Source organism: Vipera ursinii (genome assembly GCF_947247035.1).
Source record: "Vipera ursinii genome assembly, chromosome: 3".
In the NCBI taxonomy this organism is placed as follows: domain Eukaryota; kingdom Metazoa; phylum Chordata; class Lepidosauria; order Squamata; family Viperidae; genus Vipera; species Vipera ursinii.
In genome coordinates, this window is record NC_139516.1 from 176,998,932 (window position 1) to 177,017,990 (window position 19,059).

Genomic DNA, 19,059 nt, shown 5'->3' on the forward strand with positions numbered 1-19,059 from the left:
ACTTGCCTTTTAGAGGAATCTTATTATCAGACTGTCTGTTTTATTGGTAGTAGCAGAGATCATAGGCTCCTCTTGGCTTTTTAAAAAGTTTTCAGTTTGCTGATGAACCTGCAAAGACATCTAAATCTTTATGTCCAGGGAAGTGAACCTGACTCATGCTTCACCTGATTACAAAAAAATTAAAACCTTCTTAATAATTTCAGGACATATGTAAAAAAACAAAAAAAACAAACCACGAATACTAACTCTGCCATGAACGTAAACATATTTGAACAATTTACAAGTCCAGAACTTCGTTTTATTCCCACGGCCACCTTATCAATACTAATCCCTCTTCTCCTAATTCATCACAAATCCAAGCTACTAGAAAACTGCATAAAATTGCCTTTACTTGACTCCTAAAAATCTTTATATTAAATATAACAAACCAGCTAATTCCAAATGGACAAAAAATGGTCCCACCTATTGGCGACACCATTATCTAATCCATTAACTGATCCAGCTGCCTCTGCATATCTTGCACAATCCCTTCCACCATTATACTATATATTCTGTTCCAAAGGTTATGGTCAAAGGAACTTTACCTACAACAGAGGAGTGTGAAATCAGCCATGATTTGGAAGGAAGATTCCCAGGACATTGCTCTTCACATCCATTGGCAGAATCACAAGGCAAGCTAAAAAGATATGCAGAGACAGCTGGATCAGGTAATGGAGACTTCACTTTCCTGGACATAAAGATTTAGATGTCCTTGCAGGTTCATCAGCAGGCTAGAAACTTTTTAAAAAGCCAAGAGGAGTCTATGAGCTCTGCTACCACCAACAAAACAGACAGTCCAATAGTAGGATTCCTCTAAAAAGCCTAAGTAGGATAAGCTCAATGAATATGCAGATTCTACCAATATTGGTTACATTTATACATTATATGTTTGCTAAATCCCACCATTGGTCTACCCAGAACAGCACTGGCGAACCAGGTAACAATGTACTTTCATTAACATCTTTCTTTGGTTTGGATTTTTTATTTTTTATTTTGCTTTTTGTGCTTGGCCATTGACTTAACAGAAACGATGTCAATACACTACAATTATTATACCACCAATAACTAAATAAATAACTACTGTGTATCCCATTGATCAATCAACTACTTTTGGGATCCAGAAGAAGAACCTTCTCTGCCACAGCACCCACCCTTTGGAGCTTCTTATTCTCTAGGGCAGTGATGGTGAACCTTTTACAGACTGAGTGCCCAAACTGCTACCCAAAACCCACTTATGTATCATCGGGTGCCGGGTGGGCATGGCCCTTTGGATGGGCATGGCCCATTGGGTGGGCATGGCCCATTGGGTGCGCGTGGCTGCAGTGGTAACGGCAGACTGGGTGGGACTAAAAAGTTCAATCAATCAATTCCAACTTTGCAAGATCCTTTTTTTCCCATGAGAAGTTGAAATTGATTGATTGATTGAAACTTTTTTTCTTGCACACGGTGACAGAGGCCTAAAGCGAAAAGGTTTTATAAAACCCAGCTGAAGGCCTAGGAATGGGGCGACGGTGCATGTGCCCACAGAGAGGGCACTGCGTGCCACCTTTAGCACCCGTGCCATAGGTTCGCAACCACGGCTCTAGAGTAATCCTCTCTAGGGGTAATCCCTCCTATCCTTCTGCACGAGCCTGAAGTTTTGATCCTGCCAGTTGGCCTGGGGACCATCAGTGGAAGTTCCATGCTGGAGGTGACTGCTGGATTGATGGCAGACTCCACTGGCCCGTTGCTCTCTGCTCTCCACCCTTCCATTTTCTGTTATGGTATTGATGTATACTCATTGTTTTCTTTTTCATTGTTTATTTTATTGTTATATTATTTTTATTCTTTTTTGTTTACATGTTTTTACATTTCTTTCTTTTTATTGTTGTAAGCTGCCTAGAGTAGACCCATGGTGAGAGAAGTGGCAAATACATTTAAGAAATAATAATAATTATATTCTCTCCATTTAGGTCCAATATAAGCACATACACTGAACACTTTGCTATCATCTGTTTAGCTTCAACAAATGTCCAGCAAACTTCTTTTCTGTTTAATGGTTCGATTTAGCTGCCCTTGAAAAGTTTTACAAATTCTATGCACTCCAACTTTTATTAATAAACATAAAAGTTGAAACTTGAAGGTCATCATATTTAAGAAAATGGTATCTCAAATATTACAGGTTAAAAAAAGCCTGTAATCATGGTATAGTTGCATTCTACATATTAATAAATCTTAAGGGCAATAAACATAAAAATTCATAAACACTTTCTATAACAATGAGAATGATCAAATAAAAAGACTTCAGCAACCTGGGAAGAAGAGAAGATGTAACTGAAATTTTTCCCCGTAATTACTAAAAATTTATCATCAAAGCTCATTCATTTTTCTTTCCAAAGAAAAGAATCCAGTGAAGTGGTAATAAAGGCTGACCTGATTATATAAGCAAGTTACAGACAAGATGTGTTCAATTTATCATAAGCATCTGGAGTGCAAAGAAGAAAAGGTAAGTTTACATGGAATTACTTGACCCCTAATATTTTAGAGCTAATTTTTCTTCTTCAAGTACTTTATATCACATTTTTCATATAAAAATTATGACAGATGATACTAACAACCAGCACTGGACCAGCATAGAGATTATGGTCCATAGCTTCCAATGAAGTGGCATAGAGATAAAAAAGCATAATAGCAATAGCATTTAGACTTATATACTACTACATAGTTCTTTACAGCAGTTTCTGAGCAGTTTACAAATGTCAGGATATTGCTCCCAACAATCTGGGTCCTCATTTTACCAACCTCAGAAATATGAAAGGTTGAGTCAACCTTGAGCTGGTCAGAATCGAATTTCTGGCAGTGGGCAGTGCTAACATGCAATACTGCATTCTAACCACCGTGCCACCATGGCTCCTCAACCAAATGGAAGGTTACAGTATTTTCTTCCTCTGAAACATTCCCAAAAGGCCAAAAAATAATTTTCCTTCTTCCTTCAAGACTTGAGTTTAGACCTTTACATAAAAGAGAGGAATGTCAACAAGCTTAGAGTATCCTCAGGGACTGCAGAAGTTTCAGAAATTCTAAACCTCAAGCAAGAGAAAGAACTTAAAACTGTGCAGTGAATATTGATATGCACAGATGCTATGGAATGTTAACTGGGGGACTGCAAATAAGGAGGTAAGGACAGGGAATCTATTTTTTGACATCCTGAAGCAAAGGGCCTTCATTTTGTAATATATTGTTGAAGTTTCCACTTGTTTTTTACTTTTTATTCTTTATGTATGATGATGATGATGTTATTTCTTAATGCCTACTTATATGATATTTTTAAATTCTCTATGTTACACTCTTAGCCGAAAGCTAGAGTATAAATATTTTAAATAAATAATAATATTGCTGCAGTACGTCAACAGAATGAAATTATTCATTATACTTGTTTGTCTGTAATCCTAATTTACTAAAGCATATATTTAAAAAATATATAAAAACCAAACTCTTCATGCAATAAAAATATTATTTCTGGTTTTGTTAAACCGGTCAAATCTTCTGGTAGGTACCTTACAATATACATTTTTATATGAAGTTTAAAACAAAGTCTTTTTAAAGAAGATTAACTGACAATTTAAGGAATTGTACCAAAGATTGTTTAACTTGCGAATATCCTAAATGTAATGAAATTTCTAATGCAACATGCAAACTATTCTGGCTCCACAAATAATGAGCTATTGATTCTTTTGTTATGAAATCATTTTGCTTTAGACCAGTGTATTACATGAGCAAATTATAGTACCTGCTATTGACAGTGAAGAAATGACAGCAAAATTTTCTCATTAAATCATATTGGAAACAATATAAAATTATTTACAATCACCATCCCATAAAACCGTCTTCTGGTATATATGAACTACTTGACTTAGAAGATCAAAGCACAACTTACAATTGCTTAAAGATTTATCCCTTCCCTATGAACAAAAATGCTGTGCCAATGCAGAATTACATTTATAAAATTAATGCTCTGATCCCATTGAGAATTGTGTTTATTCTCCATTTAAACCAATGGTGTTAGTTTGTCATGACGCACTAAAGTATGTTTTTAAATTCTTTATTCTTTATATTCCCTTACAGTAAAATAAATCCTTTCTTCTAGATATATGAAAAATATAAATTATATCTCTTACGTCTTAGTTGTCACACACATAATTCTTCCCCAACTTGGTGCTCTCCAGAAACTGCATCCTAGTACTTTAAGAACAACTATTAAACTATGGAGAAGGGGGATTCAAAATCCATAGGTGTAATATATTTGTTAGTAATATATGTGTTATTTGTTGTCAACTGAACTATGACTTGATTTTTACGGCTGTAATTTCAGTACTCAGAAATAAGAGCCGAGATCTGCTTTTCAAAGTCTGAAATAGATGTTGCATTTTGACAAGCATTATTCTTTCTGCATTATAAGCACTGATGGATCGATTGTATAGATTTGTTCGTATGAAGAAACTGTATGAATCTTAAAGAAATTGCTTATCTTTTATTTAGCTTTCCAAAATAAAAGAAGCATTTCTCCTTGTACCAAGATATATTTGAAGGTCCCCAGTGATTATAGGGGATTTCTATATAGCCTGACATGTTAAGGTGAAAAATTTTCAAGGACAGCCTCACCATCTGTCATCAGCTTGGTTTCATGACACTGACAGCTGTTCTAAAATGGTCAGTGGACCTCATGCATAACAAAAATCTTGCTCTTTAATATTGTTTATATTTCAGTTTGATTTGATGCTCTTTCGAAAGTACTGTTGCTGCTGCTGTTGTCGGAAAAAATAAATTCCATAAAGCAAAAAAAAAAAAAAAAGAGAGAGAGAGAGAGAGAGAGAGAGAGAGCTTTTCAACATTAGGTATATAAAAAAAATAGTTCAAAATTCATAAAGAGATGTAACACATATACTATAAATGAAGAAAATGTAGCATTTTGCTTTTTTAAAAAACAAAAGGCAAAGCAGATAAAGTTTAAGTTTGCTTTACTACAGAATTTTGATGTACTCTGTAGGATTCAAAGATTGTTTTCTATAGTTATAATCTACAGGATTTTCTTGTGAATAAGACCTATAGCTTGTAAGCTACTAATGCCAAAAAGCTAAAATTACTTCCTCATTAAAACTATTCAGAAAGGGTTTTCAAGCAAAATTTTAAAATAAAGGCAATGCTCAGTATTATAAATATCAATATGAACAGCTCTACTCGCTTTTCAAATGATCCAATCCTACATCACTGATACAGAAGAATGGTAGAGTATTTTTGTGTTAGTTTAAATGAATACTATGAATGGATAATAATGGGGAAATGGATAGAACTTAAATTTTAAATTATTATATATTAAACTGCTGAATTCCTCGGGCTTTTTCCTGTTGCATCATTACAGCAGAACTGAGCTTTTCTTCTTGAATCTGCTTGTTCTAAACATTCAGTTTACAGTCTTAGAGCAGTTGGAGATAATAATAATAATAATAATAATAATAATAATAATAATAATAATAATAATAATAATAATAATAATAATAATAATAATAATGTTGGAAGGGACCTCGGAGGTCATCTAGTCCAACACCCTGCTCAGGCAGGAAACCCCTATATCATTTCAGACAAATGGCTGTCCAGTCTCTTCTTAAAAACTTCCAGTGTTGGAGCATTCACTGCTTCTGGAGGCAGGTTGTTCCACTGGTTAATTGTTCTAAGGTGGGTGCATATATGTGGCTATTGTTTGCCATCTTACTTTTTTCCTTTTAATCTGGGTTTTATGTATATTGTTGTTTGTTTTTCTTCTGCGAGTTGCCCAGAGTCGATTGGAGGCAAGGGGTACACAAATCAAATATATAAATAAATTAGTAACAGATGGCCAGCCATTTCAGATAATCATTCCCATCTAGTTTTGTAGATTTTTTTTTCCAAATGGTAATCTATCATTTTCTTCCTAATAAACAAAGCTTAGAAATGACCTAGGGGTCAATTCTTCCTTCAGTACATACAAATACTCTTGATGAGAGGTGGAATTATATATAAGGAGTGATGAATAAATCCCTTAGGATCTAGCTTTGCTTTCAGCTGTTTTCCCCATCTCAGTAATAAGTCAATCATCTGCATGGCTTTCTCTGACTCAGCTCGTATGTTTAATTCCACTCTATTTGCCTAAACATGACACTCAAGTCTCAGTTTTGATAATCTGAGTTTCATATATACTATAGAGAGCCTATAAAATTTGTCCAACATACAGATACTTTTGGCTAGACATTGGACAGCAACATATACTGTAGATGACACAATGCGATTAATATCCAGTTTGAATATTTGGGTAGATAAAATCCAATTCAAAGCTACCACTAAGCATGGGGGAAAGCGTTCTCCTAGTTTTTCACACTCAAAAGCATGACTCGCTTTTGCCTCAATAACAAGGCATAGATATGTCTTAGAATGGCCTTTCTCAACCTTAACAACTTTAAGATGTGTGAACATCAACTCCCAGAATCCCCTAGTCAGTATGGTTTAAAGTTATCAAGATTGCGAAATGTTGTCTTAGAGAATAAATAAGGCCCATGAAACTAACCAGTGCTTTAGAATTTTGAAACTTTGCTGACTAATAAATCTGCCAACTACTAGATGATTTTTTAAAAATGAATTCAATTAATTCTATTAAATTCTATTAATCCCTTACTATACAATTATCCTAAATAACAAGAGCTGTCATTAAAAAAAACAGAAAAATATCTGATTAAATGTCTTAAAACAATCTTGAAAATCCTGTAGACTACAGGAGTTAAGCAAATTCAGAAATGGACAACAAAAATGGTGCAAGCTCTGAGGGACAAAACATATCATTGTAAGAACTGAATATGGATAGCCTAGAGGGAAAAAAGGGGGGACATGATAGAAACCTTTAAATATGTGAAAGATGTGAATAAGATTCTAAAAGGCAGTATTTTCAATATTCAAAGGACAGACTCAATGGACCACTTGGCCTTTTTTTGTTTTTCAGCCATCTGTTTTCTATGTTTAAAAAGGTAAAGGTAAAGGTTCCCCTGCACATGCGTGCTAGTCGTTTCCGACTCTAGAGGCCGGTGCTCATCTCCGTTTCAAAGCCGAAGAGTCAGCGCTTGTCCGAGGACGTCTCCATGGTCATGTGGCCGGCATGACTAGACGCCAAAGGCGCACGGAACGCTGTTACCTTCCCACCGTAGTGGTCCCTATTTTTCTACTTGCATTTTTACGTGCTTTCGAACTGCTAGGTTGGCAGAAGCTGGGACGAGTAACAGAAGCTCACTCTGTTACGTGGCACTTGGAATTCGACCCACCAAATTGCCGACCTTCTGATCGACAAGCTCAGCGTCCTAACCCACTGAGCCACCGTGTCCCTTTCTATGTTTATATGTTATCAAAAACAGTATCCAAAACATTTGCAAAATTGCAAATATTCAATTTGCAGAAATCAAGAACATGAGGACATAACCTCAAACCAACAGGAGGGAAGTTCAGAAGTAATGTTAGAAAATATTACTTCACAGAAAGAGTAGTGGAAGCTTGGAACCAACTTCCAGCATAGGAAGTGTGTCAATTATCAATAACTGATTAAACATGCTTGGGATAAACATATCTATTATCCAACAAAAATTAAATAAATAAATGATACAGTAAAAAATTAAAATTAAAATGACAGACTCAATGGACCACTCAGTCTTTTTCTGCCATCAGTTTTCTAGGTTTATATGCTATACTTAAATTTTAGAATATGAAATGCAGTTGTTATGAACTTCATACAGAACAGTCTCTACTAAGGCATTGCTATAAATATTCTATGGGATTGTATATTACAAAAATGTATATACTGGCTTTCTATATTTTTTTCTAATTTAAAAATGTCTAAATTTATCAGACATAGCTAGGAGCCTAGTAGTGACCGAAAAAGATTGGTGCCTATTAACATTACACTGTTTGCCCTGTTAATTATCTCTGTTAATATCATTCTGCTGTTTCTGCTTTATTTTCAAGAACAGAAATTATTTCAAATAACTAGTTACAAATAAAGGACTTTATCCATCGTAAACAAAAGCTGTTAAACATACATGGTCCTACAGTATGAAACTGCTGCTATGGGCAGCCTTGGGGAAGGAAAGTAAAGTTGTTGCATCCAAGTACAAGATGTCTGCTTACCCCATGGATGAGTGGGTGGGTTGAATGGATGGATGAATAGATGGATGTTACTGTCATCAGTGTTTACAGTTTGCAAACTTTATTTGAACCAATCTTATTGATTCAGTTGCGACTATTATCTTCAGTTACTTGGATGTGGTAAAACTTCTGCACACAGTACACGCTAACATGTTGCCAGAAGTAGAAAGATAGGATTATAACCCTCTCTGGTGTCAGTTTTAGTGGAATTGGGTCACTAGGAAGTTGGAGTGTGTATTTTTAACAATCTAACAACTTTCCGTTCAACTTGTTTACATTTGAAAGGCCGGTAAAGAAGAAATAGAACAATAAAGGCCAGCAGTTTGAATTTAAATTAAGCACTGATGTTTGTGATAAATGGGAGAAATGGTGGCCATGTGTTCTAAATATAAGGGAAATCAGGGTGTATATAGAAACATTTAAAATGCAACATGGGCAAGAAAAATTTCAATCTTTTCCCTTCTATTCTTCTTTTATCTGAAGCATATTTCTCCCTATATTATTTCCTCCTAATTGGCCATATATAGGCCATCCATGTTCTACTGTATCTTTTCTGCATGTACGCAGCCTCGGGCTGCCTTACCCATCATCTTCTACTCCCATCTGATCATCCATTCAGTAGATGGTAGAAAAATGTTATTGTTGCAGTGCTGTCGTCAGGAACAATTGCACCCTTTCAGAGAGCTTATGGCTTTATCCAAGCCTATGCTGTCATGATATAACACTCATCAAAACCTTTCTGACATTTATATCTCTATGTTCCATCTGTTTCTATAGGAGAGGAATTCTTAGATGTTTGTTTAACATGACATCCATCCATAATTGTCCTTGTTATCTTCCACACTGGTCAATCAGTAATAATCCTGGTGACCTATCAGAACATCCTTTACATTTTATGTAAGCATGTATGAGTTCCTGGACTGGCAAACCCTAGAATAAATTGCTGAATGCGGGCTTTGGCTCACATCAAGCCATCTAGTTGTTCTTTGGAAGTTAGCTAGGTGACTAAATACATTGTGATTAGTGTGAAGAAGTATAGTTGATTAAGAGTCTGAAGGAATGAACTTTTGGAAATTATTTACAGAGGGAATTTTTGAATCATTTAAATTTTGTTAATGGGACAATGTTGTCAGCACAAATCTGACATTTTGCAGCATAAAAAATACATTGAAATAACAAATAGACCCCAAACTATATATTAAAGTATATTATTATCTTCCAGATGATGAGGAAGTTTTGTTTAAACAAGAATTTGCTATGAGCAAAAACTGTAGTGAAAATACTACCGTGTTTCCCTGAAATTAAGACCCAGTCTTATTTTTTTGCCTCCAAAAGAGGCACCAGGTCTTATTTTCAGGAGTGTCTTTTCCATGGTCTCACCTAGCAACAGTGGCACCAACAGTCCCCCCAGCCAGCCCACTTCTTTTGTGGATAAGGGAAATGCCTCTGTAACTGAGAATGGAGCTCCAGATTGACAAGTGCGGCACCCCCCAGCCTGCATTTCACCATCAGAGGCCTTTCCGGAAGGCCTTTGATGGCAAAATGCAGACCAGGGGCACCATACGTGTCAATCTGGAACTCCATTCAGATGGGGGAGGGCAGGTATTGATTCATGGGAAGCCTGGCTGCAATGGTAAGTGGGTGTGGGGTGAATGGGGCAGCTCCTTCCCCCACTTCCATCTTAACTTAATTTTTGCCCCAAAACTAGAGCTTCTTTTTGGGATAGGGCTTATATTAGGCCCACCCTGAAAACTCAAGCTAGGGCACATTTTCAGGGTAGGTCTTATTGGGCTTTTATAAATCTAGATTAATCTTGAAGATTGATTAAGTTTGATGGAATCATATCCATATATAAAACCACATATAAAACTGCTTTGTTTACACAGAAAGCAGTACATTAAAAGACTAGAGAGGAGTCTAATATAGATTAACAGAACAAACGAAAAGCAACACCTAACCCTTTCTACTCAACTCTACTCCATTTGCTGCAGTGCTTTCTCTCTAGGCCAGTCATTCTCACTCAGCACCAACAACCACACAGGTTGTTATCATGGGAAAAGGAGAAAGGAGTATTATGTATATTTACTACCTTGAGTTATTTATAAAGAAATAAGATAGGCCAGAAGGAAGAATTGCCGACTATAGAAGAGTGGACTTTGAAAGTTTCCAATTTGGCGGAAATAGCAAAGATTTCGGCATATTTGAAAGATCAATCACAACAGAGATATATTGTGGAGTGGAGAAGATGGATTGAATATATTCAGAATAAATATGGGACTAAAAAGTTTCATTTAGCATTTGAATAAGTAGTGGATTTTTATGATGTATGATTAGTCATTTGTTACTTTATTAATATTATGACTATGGAGAGTTAAAGTCCGATAGAACTTAATGTGTTATTTTTGTTGTTAGCATATTTTAGTTTATGTTTGTATTATTATACCCTGTATTCAGCTCTGGGAAGTCGGGGAGGGGGAGGGGAGGGTTGGAGAGAGGGGAGGGGGTAGAGGGAGTTTTTTGTATTTAAAAATGTATTGTAAAACTTTTCAATAAAAAAGAAATAAGATAGGCCAAAGATCTAATAAATAAATAAATAAAATAATCAAGATTCAGTATCAAAGATGAAAGAAGGGTAGTCAGCTGAGTAATAGAGAAGTAAATCTGGAAAGATTCAATGAATCTCTCTGGTTCCATTATTTGTTTTTGAGACAATTGAACAAATTCACTCATCTCAGTAAGGGTGCTTATACACATGCTTTTTTTGTCATAGAATGCTGTGCTGCCACCACGTGGCTGTTTTGGAGAAATTACAATGTGGGCAGTCAGACCCTCCTACCCTATGATGTATTTCCTCTTCCCTCCCCTTTCTGGGATGGACTTGCTCCTCCTTTGTCCCTAGAGACTTCTCTTTCTCCTTTAACCAGCAAACATGTGATAACAGCAGACATGTGCAGATGCTGGGAGTATTACCATTTTCAGACTATTCTGGATCAAAGCCGTTGTACTGTAATTAATCCCTTGTTAAGACTTTTATGGTCTATATAAGTATTTAATTTATTTATTTATTTTAATTCCATTTATATCCCGCCCTTCTCCGAAGACTCAGGGCGGCAAGTACCATTAACAGCTCTCTCTCCAGATAGTTGAACTCATGGAAACACCTTTATCATTTAAAAATACCTTTATTGCATGTAGAATAGCTTTCAGAATGGTGAGGTGCACTCAGATGATGTTTGTCAGTATTTCCAAGGTCAGAAAATGGTAATACTCCCAGCGTACGCACATGACTGCTGTTATCACATGTTTGCTGGTTAAAGGAGAAAGAGAAGTCTCCAGGGACAAAGGAGGAGCAAGTTCATCCCAGAAAGGGGAGGGAAGAGGAAATATATCATAGGGTAGGAGGGTCTGACTGCCCACATTGTAATTTCTCCAAAACAGCCACGTGGTGGCAGCACAAACACACAGAACAGCATTCTGGCACCTTTTTTTGAACAGAAGAACAGGTTTCTTCTAAGCTGCCAGTGCGACTACAGGTAATCTCCGAGTTATGAGCATTCATTTAACACTCTGATGCTTCCCCCTCCCTTCCTGCCATGTAGGCCTCACCTGGAAAAGGTCTGTCTCCCCTCTGCTGTGGTTCCTGTTGCTGCTCCAATCTGAGGCCAGGGGACGTGTCCACAACCCCCTGTGGCCCAATCTGGGCTCCAGAGGCCTAGAAAAGACCTCCAAAGCCAGATCTATGGCTCAGAATGATTTTGCAGCCCCCCAGTGACCAGATCCAAGCACCTGAGGGCTTTTCCAGGCCTCCAGAGCCCAGATTGGACCACTGGGGGGCTGCAAAATCACTCCGTGACCATGGATCTGGACTCCAGAGGCTTGGAAAAGGCCTCCAAAGCCTGGATTGGGCTGCAGGGAGGCCTCAAAATTGGCCTGTGCCATAAATCTGGGCTCCAGAGGTCTTTTCTAGGCCTCTGGAGCCTAGATTGATCTCAAAGCAGCAGCACCACCACCGCCTTGGTCACTCTGGTTCTGGAAGAAACCTCTGTGTCATCAGAGGTGGAGGAGGATGAGATGACAGAAGACATACCGGCTCTGAACAAGTGCTCTCTCAAAAGTGGCAGCAATGGCATCGGTCAGGTAACGCTGCTCACATGATCTGTGCCTTAGAAGCTCCCTAAAGCAGTTTCTTCTCACCACCACCCCTGCTCCATATAGGGCTTTTGATGGGAGCCGGAGCTGTGCGTGAGTTCTGGCACCTTTTTTTTTTTACAAAAAAAAGCACTGCTTATACATATTACCCAGTACAAGGCAAGTTGTCATAACTAGCTAGAATGTGGTGGCTAGAGATGTAGTGGCTCAGTGGCTTAGTGACACTGCCCTCCATTGTTTTGAGCCCTGGCATCGAATGGCAGAGTGAGGTCCCATCACTTGCTGCAGTATCTGCCAACTTAGTAGTTTGAAAGCATGTTATATGCAAGTAGATAAATAGATACCATTACAGTGGGAAAATAACAGTGTTTTGTGCAGTAGAGTGAATCCAGTTGCTGTTGAACTTTCCCAATGCGACGTCCAAGTGTGAGATGACATCAATGGAGGAAGAAGCCCCAGATGTCACTGCAGGACACTGTTGAACCTTTCAGAGTATGGATCTAGTCTGTTCCCTGTGATACATTCTGGATAGCGCACAACCATGAACTGAATGGCAGTTCAGATGGCAGCCAAATAATTATTCTGTACTCACACTGTAGGCAATCTCCTGGCTAATGGAACATTGCTATTCAATCAATCAATCAGTTTTTATACGTGTCCTTGTTAAGATGGGTGAATTTATTCAAACCATTTTAAATCTTACAGTGGAAGTAGTAGTCTGTAGTAGTTTAAAATCTTTCTATTTTGTTTGGTTTTGTTTAATTAGGGGAGGGTGTAGCTTACAATTCAGGGTCATTTTCCTTTTAGGTAAGTGCTTTATAAAGATAAAATGTCATACAATCCACTTCATCAGATCTATGGAGCCTTATTCTAAATGAGAGAAACTGCTTATACACACAGGAGCTCCTGCTTCTGTTGGATAGCTCTTAGTCACAATATTGAATGCTACCACATGTCATCCTAGCATGTTTCCTTAAGACAATAGATATTTAGAATCACATTTGGTCTTCTAAATCAGGGATCCCCAACACCCAGCCCGTGGACTGGTGCCGGGCTGTGGAATGCCAGCAACCAGTCCACATAAACAAGCAAAGCTCCATCTGTGGGATGCATAAGCAAACAAAACCACACACTCTCTGGTCGTGGAAAAACCTTTCTCCATGGAACTGGTCCCTGGTGCCCAAAAGGTTGGGGACCTCTTTTCTAAATATATCATAGAATCATATATGGTAAACTATTCAGATAAGCCATTGAATGTATAGAGAAACAAAGATGCAATACACCAAAACCAAGTAGCTGGCTGCCAGTGAAAAGAATGAGAAGAGACAGTGCTCAGTGTATTGCACCAATATCTCTGTATTCTCTGTAAAGGTTATAATCATAAACTATGTGGAACACGTTTGCAAGGAGCCCATTTTGTGCTTTAAAGATAGAGAACGGTAACTTAAATGAAGATGGGGGAAAAATGTCCTCTTTTAGCTATAGGGCTTGCTATGTTCTGAACAGTGGTTGCTTATTTTCAAAGGAAGTGTGTACACCTTCCCCGCTTAGGTCAAACAAGTAAAATCTGTTGCAAATACCAACAAGGTATAATTTTGTGCCTTTCCTACTGTCCTTGTGGTACTCTGTGATCTGCTGAAATTGTCACCTTAATAGCTTCCTTCTTATAAGAAGCAGTGTTTTGTCTCAGGTTTTTCCCCTGTATATTAGGCTAATGAATATTAATGAGAGCTTTTCCACAGCACAGCTATAAGCAAGGAAGAATCCTTTGAAACCACAAGACTCAGATAATACTCTAAAAAAGGATCTATTTTTGCATGTGCAGTCATCATACAAAATGACACATTATTTATTTTTAGGAAAAAGAGTGGTTCTTTACTCTCTCAATGAACAATCATGTTACATATTTAAAAGTAGTTTTTAAAACTGCAGCTACTATCATTTAATATCATAATTTGAGCTCCCATACCAAGATGAGAAAATATGTGCCCATGAAATGATTAGGATAACCACTCTCTGACTATGCTATCTGCTGCTGTGGCCAATCATTTTGCTCCTCTGTGTTTTACATTATTCAGACAGAAAAGTAAATAAACTAGAGAAATCCTAAAAAGAAAAACATAAAAAATAATTAAACTAAATTGACAATGCCAAAGTGTAAAAAAAGTTGATTTTAAAAGAGAGTATTGCAACTATTATTTTCTATGTGAGGAGATTTAAATTACACCTGGCAAAACAGAAATCTTCCTAGTGCCAGAGTGCAATATCGTATCTTCCATTATGACTTCAAAAGACTGATTTTTCACACATTAAAGAAGTAATAGGATTGATTCAGCTAGTTATTCTCTCTTTAAAAGTAAGACTTCCTACATGCCAAAATATAACTTGCAGTTTTCTCTTCTTCAAACATTTCAAAAGGACCAAGCCAAGGTTAATGTTGGGGTCTGGTTACTACAAAATTGCCTCTGGAAATAAAAAGAAAAAAAAGTCTGTCACATTTGAAGTAGCCACCTCAGATCACATCACACCACATGGATTTCAAAGGTCAGTGGAAGCCTACTCACACTGCATGATACATCCTATAATTATTACTATTATTAATACAATATAGTACACTAAGGTTTATAAATGTATTCTTTTAAGTAGAGAGTATTCCACTCAGTGTTAGGTCCAAATCCAGAATACAATCTTTAACTCATTCAAGGTAACACAATGTTTTTAAATTGTCCTACCTTCAATTTAGAGAGAGACACTTTGGGGTAGTGATTAAGGCACCAGGCCAGGAAGTGGAGGACCGTGAATTCTAGTCCTGCCTTAGACACAAAGCCAACTGAGTGACCTTGGACCAGAGAGTCTCTTTCAGCCCTATGAAAGAAGCAATGGCAAACCATTTCTGAAAAAACATTGCTAAGAAAACTGCAAGAGTCAAGGCAGTCTCCAACAGTCAAAAATTAACCTGAAAGAACACACACAATTAAACACTCACTCCAATTAAAATCCTAGTTTGGTGTAGTGATTAAGACAACAAATTAGAAACTGGGCATTCTAGTCTCTCTTTAGGCTCAAACAGTGGTGGGATTCAAATATGTGAACAACCAGTTCTCTGTGTGGATGCTGCTTCCAGAAGTCCATTCTGGGCCTGGGCAACAAAAAATTAGCTACCGGTTCTTCTGAAGTGGCATGAGCTGGCTGAATCCCACCACTGGGCTCAAAGCCAAGTGGGTGACTTTGGACTAGTTACTTTCTTCCAGCCCTAGGAAGCAGGCAATTGGGGTACAACCTTCTGATAAAATAAAATCCCTAATATATATTTACTGTTAAAACAATCACATCTTATTGTCACTCAGGATTTATTTTTGAATAGATCTGTGACTAGGAGAGCCTTTGCACACTTTGGGTAGAGCACCAGTCATACCATTTTTGGACCATGAGGCCCTGCTCACATTCACCCATGCCCTTTTAACTTCCCATTTAGATTACTGTTAACATATTTTACATGGGGCTGCCCTTGAAGAGCATTTGGAAACTTCAACTGCTACAAAATGCATCTGCATAGGTAATAAATGGTGCCAGCTACATGGCACATATAACACTACTTCTCTGTGAGCTGCACTGGCTGCTGTGAGCTTCTAGGTGCAATTCAAGGTGCTGGTTGTCACCTTTAAAACCCCACTGGCTTGGGACTGGGTTGTCTGAAGGACTATCTTTTTCTAAGAGTGTCTACCCATCCAATCTGATCCAACAGATTGGGCATATAGTAGATCTGCTCAGCCAAAGTGTGTTGACTGGTGGGAACTAGATGGGCTTTTTTTTGCTGTAGCCCCTGCCTTATGTAATATCTCTCCTTGCAGATTAGAATAGCCTTAAACCTGTTGGCTTTTCACAAAGCTTTAAAAAGCTGGCTATGTACCTGGGCCTGGGGCTTGCAAAATGTTAACAGCCCTCTTATTTGGCCTTACTATCAGTTGATTAACCATAATGGGTGCTGTTCATACTTATTTATTTTGTTTTTATTGCTTTAATATTTTTAATTGTTTCATAATTTTAGAATTGTAAGCTGCCCAGAGTCAGTTGGTTGAATTGAGTGGCTATAGAAAGTGAATGAATGAGAGACAAGAATCAATGAAACTAGCAACTTTTTTCCTTTTCATTTTAAAGAGTAACATTAGCAGAGAAAGCAAGCTTCAAAATGATGCTTTTAACAGGAAAATGTTCCTAAAATCAAGAATAAGCAAAAGTCATAGAAGAAACATTTCCATATGAAAATAGAAACTAAAGGCTTAATTTTGGTTACTCAAGAGCAAGCTATTCAAACTAATGTAATCAAGGGAAAAGAAGCAAAAGAATAGATGATATATTCAGTTAGTGCAACAAGATGACACACCCCTATTATAAATGATGATATAACATAGCCACTACAATGATTCACTGAAACATCTGTAAAAATTATCATGGACCAGTAATGAAAAATTGATTGAAAAAATAGTCAAAAATTAGCAGGTTAAAATATTGTGGAATTTCCAAATACAAACTGATAAAAGTCTTGACTCATATTACACCAGATATAAAATGTGATTGCAAAATAGAAATGTGGATAATTGATGGGGGCAACACCAGGGGATAGTAGAATAGAAGAAGATCACAACATATCAAGATCTGAAAATTGAAATTAAAAGATTATGGCATAAAGCAGCCATAGTAATTACAGTGGTTATCAGCACACTGGGTGCTATACCAAAAAAAATATCTTAGGAAAATCTGCACACTGACAAAGTTTCCATCAGTCAATTACAAAAGGCCACACTGCTTGGATCCACACATATACTATACTGATATACTATGCCACCCTAGGTTCTTTGGAAGAATTCAGTGTATATGAAGGTCAACTTCAGCTAAAGAATTGCCAGCATTGTTGTGTTTATAATAATAATCTGATTTACTGAAAAGTCCATTATGGGCACAGGTAAAGATGCCATGAAGATAAATTTGAAAACAACAGCCAGCAGTCCTTTGCAATGAAAGGCAGCAGAAAAAAACCCCAGATTTAATCCCATATTATTCATGCATTGGAGGAAGCAGACCATTGTCTCATTTAGATTACCATTAGTGCAATAATGGTAAAGTTACATATTCATTTTAGTTACAGGGAAGTGCATCAGGTTCCAGGGAGAATCAAAATAGGTGTCCAAGGCAACCTTGACAGGTGAAGAAAGAATAAGAATTTGATGATCCTAATACGCTACAAATGAGACAATTTTACAGACATTTCTTTTCTAAAATGGAATTTTCTGCATGCAACATATCCCCTTGTCTACCACTGAATTAGGAGCTGTATGTGTGCAGAATGACACCTTTTAAGGAATACCATCACTGGAGCATCTACAGCAGGGGTGGCAAACTGGTGGCCTGTGTGCCGGATGCGTCACGTGCAGGCCACGCCCACCCTGGCTCTGCAAAGGCAAAAAAGTCACAATATGTCATGATATGTCACGTGATGTGATCATGTTTGACATCCGTGATCTACAGGAATAGTAATGTTGGATCTGCATCAAAGGCAATTAATAAAACTCCCATGTGTCCCATGTATTTTATCCTAATAGAATATGATTAAATTTTTTAAATAAAACAATATGGCATCTTCTCTTCCTCTCCTTCCATATCCATTTAATTTTATCCAATACAGTGAGAGCGCCAAACATCTTGAGGGTACTGATGTCTCTGGAGAAAGATTATACTCTATTAAAACAACAAGATGAATGGAATTAAGAAAATCAGGGACTGATCAATTAGTGAAAAAAAGTCAGGCCATGTGGCAAATAAACTTCCATGTAAAATTTAAAAATGTGAAGCAAGGGTACAACAATGGCTTTGTCTATTACCGAAAAGTCCTTTTCTTACCAAATAAGCAATTGTAAAGCACCCAGCCCTGCTGATATTGGTTAAAGCAAGAAGTAAAAGAAATTAGCACTGAGGTTTAGAAAGAGTGCTTTGGTGGCTATCAAAGAATATAAAAGATGCTAGTGCATGACCATCTGTGAAAACATGGTGTGCCCCCTACAGTTTTAATCTCAAACCTGCTTACAGCTGTGCAAGATTCTTTTGGAACAGATGCTTATTGTGCAATGTGGGATAAGTGACATCTGAAGAATGATTCCAGGCAAAGAACATATTTGCTGCATGCAGCTAAATTCTGTATTGTATGTGTAGTGCATAGTCCACACTTAACCTTTTCCCTCTTTTTGTCACCCCATAAAATATCAAATGTACCAGTGGCTCAGCTGTAGCCAAGCATCTTAAGTGACAGCCCAGCAGGCAGAGCAGCCTTTATTTGTCAATGAAAGTTAATGGCATAAATAGAAGCTCTTTTCTCTTACAACTTTCTTCTGCAAAGAGAGGACTAGAAGTCACTGATTAATAAGCAGCCTTATTAATTCCAGAGGGAGAGGTGAGTGAGTGGAAAAAATTAATGACCTCCTGTCTAGGCTGTAGCCCAGCCTAAAAGATGAAAAAAAAGTATGTGAAAGGAAAAAGAATTATTCCATCTTTTGCAGTGCTCTTGGACATGAAGCATTTGTCAAGATTAACAACTTTGATCAAATTTAATTTTTGTTCTTATTTAATTTGACTTTATTGCTAGCTGGTAATGCCCTGAGTGTTGGTGGTTTGGTTGCATGG